Below are 4,602 nucleotides of genomic sequence, written 5' to 3'. Positions count from 1 at the left end.
TGGCATGATCTCAGCTCACTGCAACCTCCGTGTCCCGGGTTCAAGCGATTCTCCTGCCTCAGCCTCCCAAGTAGCTGGGATTACAGGCGCCTGCCTCCATACCCGGCTAATCTTTTGTATTTTTAGTAGAGACGGGGTTTCGCCATGTTGGCCAGGCTGGTCTTGAACTCCCGACTTCGTGATCCACCCGCCTTGGCCTCTCACGGTTCTGGGATTCCAGGTGTGAGCCACCGCGCCTGGTCACCAGGGCCTTTTGAATGTTTCACAAATATCCACGCTGCAGAGCACCTGGGCAGCTGTGCTAGGAGAGCCAGTGTCCACCAATGTCCATCCAGCCCTTCTTCCCCAGAGTCCTCACCTAAAGAGAATGTTTCTCAGACTCCCTGACTGCATGGTGTGTCCAGGTGGCTCCGTCCTGCCCTGTGGGAAGTGGGCATAAGTGATGGGGGCCACGCCTGGTCATGCATGTAAAGGAAAGGAGGCGACGCCCTTCCCCAACCCCCCGCCCAGTAGAATCCTGGGATCAGGAGCAGCCTCCTTGGACAGGGGTGAAGCTGGAGGGGAGGGAGCAGGTCAAGGGACCTCTTGATAGGAGGTCTCCAAAAGGAGAGAAGAGACCTCTGTCTCTAATGATTATTGAGCCACTTTGCTGGTGCCAGACAGATTTATGCAAGTTGCACACACACGCTCGCTCACTGTCACATACACAGGTATTCACACACACTCAAACACACCTTCCCATGGGCACACAGTCACAAGCACACTCACATACACACACTCAAACTCACAACACGCTCCCATAATCACACCTGTTTGCACAATTCAAATGCCTTCATACAGACACAAACCGGCAGGCATGCACACACATACACACATGCGCACACACTCGCAGTCACATGCACTCACCTACAGACACATGATCACATGCATGTACACTCATCCACATAGTCATGCACATATGCCATCACATGCCTCATTATAGAGATCCAATTTCGTACACATATATGCTGTCAGACACACAATGTGTGATGGTCACACAGTCACAATGCTCAGGCTCTCATGTAGACACACAATTACATATATGCATTCCCACACTCACACATATATGGACACGCATAGTCACACAGCCTCATGCAGACACAATTACATACACACACACACATTCACATACATATGCACACACATGCTCACACACACATACCCTCATACAGACATATATATGCATTCCCACACTCACACATATATGGACACACATGGTCACACTGCCTCATACAGACATACAATTGCATGCACTCACACACACACATACATATGCGCACACATGCTCACACTCACCCTCATACACACACACGATTACATATATGCATTCCCACATTCACATATATGGACACGCGTGGTCACATAGCCTCATACAGACACACAATTACATATACACACACTCCCATACATATGCACGCACATGCTCACACTCACCCTCATTCACACAATTATATACACACACATACATGTGCACACACGATCACACTCTCAGATAGCCTCACACAGACACACAAGTACATACACACACATATATGCACTGACATACACCTAATTATACACGTAATCGTAATCACACACACTCACACTCCTGTGTGCCATCATGCAAATACACTCACACAGGCACACACCCCCTCATGCAGACACAGTCACATATACAGTCACACTCATATATCCTCACCCCTGCACACACACTTGCACACCGCACATTCTCTCACACTCTCATACAGATACCAAATATATACACACGCATATGCACACACTTGCTCAGACTCACACACACCCTCATACACACATACATTATGACACACGTATGCATTCATAGACACTCTCATACAGACACACACAGACACATGCATATCCTCCCAAAGTTACGCATACACACCCTCATGCCGACACACAGTTGCACATACAGTCACCACACATTCACACACACACTCGAACAGATACAGTTATATACACATACACAGTATGACACACACACATATGCACTCACATACACCTTCATATAGACACACAATCACACACGTGCACATAATTACACGCATGCACACACACTCAGTTACATACAGCATGACATATACACTCACATGCACCTTCATATAGACACACAATCACACACGTGCACATAATTACATGCATGCACGCATACACAGTTACATACAGTATGCCACACACGTATACACTCACACCTTCATAGAGACACATAATCACATATACACACACACCCTCTCACCATGGAAAAGTAAATCTGCTTAGAGAAAATCTGTCCATAGCTATCCCAGACAAGTTTCAGCAAGTATGAGGAGGACACTGCTGTGCTACCCAGATCTTTTCAGTGATGAAAGACATGTGCCCCAGCTTCTGAGAATGTTGCCCGAAGCAGACCTCTGCTGTCCGCCCCTTCAGGTCAGCGTCTGCCGAATAGCACCTCGTCATCCAGGGTCTTGTTCCCTTCCCTGGGCCACCAACATCAGCGTGGAGGCATAAAATCTCAGGCCCCTCTCCCCAAATCAGGACAACTCAGGGGCCATCCCAGCTACAGAGCTGGGGGCAGCTGGACTTCTCATGTTCTCTCTCTCTCTCTCTTTCTTCCCCCCCATCCTGTTTCTTTCCCTTCCCTTCTCTTTCCCTTCCATCAGTATCCATCCCTCTAAACAAACCTTTTGCAAGCTCAGTTCCTCTCACCTGTTTCACAATAAGCTGTCTGCAACAAAGGCAGTCATTGTATGTCACTGAAATCCTCCACTTGCCTTCTCTTACCTTTATTCCACCTGCCCCAGGTAAGATAATAACATGTACTCTCATCCCCACACCCCCTTCCCTGAGGACTCTGAGCTGACCACTCTCCCAGAGTCTTGGCTGTTAGTCTTTGAGCTCGACTCCCCACTCCCTTCCAGGCGTTCTTCCTACACAGACCCAAAGCTGAGCCTGTCTGGGCAGTTGAGGACACTTCCTCCACACAGAGGGATGAAGTTCATTCCAGGCTATGGCTCACATTTTAATGGAGAAAGAACTGAAGATAGAAATGGCATTGCATAAAGGCAACAGCTGCAGAAAGAGAAGCATTCATTTGGCAAAATCCGTCTCTTCTAATCCAGCAGACCCCAGGAGACTCCCTTTCCCCAAGAGCCAAGGGCAAAGTGAACTCGAGCCAAGGGTAACGCTGTAAAAGAATCCAGGTGTTCGCACTAGAAATGGGGAAGGGGGGACTCACCTGGCAGTGTGAGTCACCTGTGTGTCCTCCACCAGTACCTCTCTGGGCAAGGGGGCGGTTGGTTCCTCACCTACTTGGCTGGCTCTAGGATCCTCCACTGGGGCACCTGCTTTCACCTCATGTGCCATCTTGTCTTAAGAGTCAAGAACAGTGGGCGCTCTCAGTCAACCTCCAAGACACCCAATTAACCAACTTATCCATTAACCCAAGGTCTATCCCCCAAAGAACATGGAAGGTCCCTGGTTCGTACGGAACCCTTGCAGGGTTGCTCTGAAATTCACATGCATCCACTTCCATACCAGGCTTGCCGTGTGCTCACTGAGCGCAAGCTGTGTGTTCCCAAACCTGTTTATGCCAGTTGTGCTTCTTGTTCTAACAACATTTTATTTTATTTTATTTTATTTATTTTATTTTTTGAGACAGAGTCTTGCTCTGTTGCCCAGGCTGGAGTGCAATGGCGCCATCATGACTCACTGCAACCCCTGCCTCCAGGGCTCATGCAATTCTCCTGCCTCAGCCTCCCAAGTAGCTGGGATTACAGGCGCCTGCCACCACACCAGGCTAATTTTTGTATTTTTAGTAGAGATGGGGTTTCACTATGTTGGCCAGGCTGGCCTCGAACTCCTGACCTCAGGTGATCCACTCATCTCGGCCTCCCAAAGTGCTGGGATTACATGCATGAGCCACCATGCCCAGTCCTAACAACATAATGTAATCAAATATTATACCCCTCATTGAAATACAGCAGCAAGAAAATTTCGTTGTTTCTAAGTCTCAAAGTCCAGCTGATAAAAGAGTGATGAATTAAGCAAGGACAAGATGACTTACTCAAGGAAAAAATTGAAAATTGACCCTGTCCAATATGGTAGCCACAAGTCTATGTGAGTATTTAAATTAAAATTTTAATGACTTAAAATTACATAAAATTTACCACCGTACACTTAAAAATGGTTAAGGTAGTCAGTTTAGTGTTATACATATTTTGCCATATTAAAAATAAAAATAGAACCAGGTGTGGTGGCTCACGCCTGTCATCCCAGCACTTTGGGAGGCAGAGGCGGTTGGATCACTTAAAGTCAGGAGTTCAAGAGCAGCCCGGCCAACATGGTGAGACCTTGTCTCTACTAAAACTACAATAAATTAGTTGGGCGTGGTGGCAAGTGCCTGTAATCCCAGCTACTCGGGAGGAGGTTGAGGCAGAAAAATTGCTTAAACCTGGGAGGCAGAGGCTCCAGTAAGCCAAGATCGAACCACTGCATTCCAGTCTGGGCAACAGAGTGAGACTCTGTCTCAAAAAAAAAAAATTATTCACATATCCAGTGGATTAGTCACAGGAGGAATTTCAACAC

Source organism: Colobus angolensis, unplaced genomic scaffold (genome assembly GCF_000951035.1).
Source record: "Colobus angolensis palliatus isolate OR3802 unplaced genomic scaffold, Cang.pa_1.0 Scaffold22, whole genome shotgun sequence".
Classification (NCBI taxonomy): domain Eukaryota; kingdom Metazoa; phylum Chordata; class Mammalia; order Primates; family Cercopithecidae; genus Colobus; species Colobus angolensis.
This window is presented reverse-complemented; position numbering follows the sequence as displayed.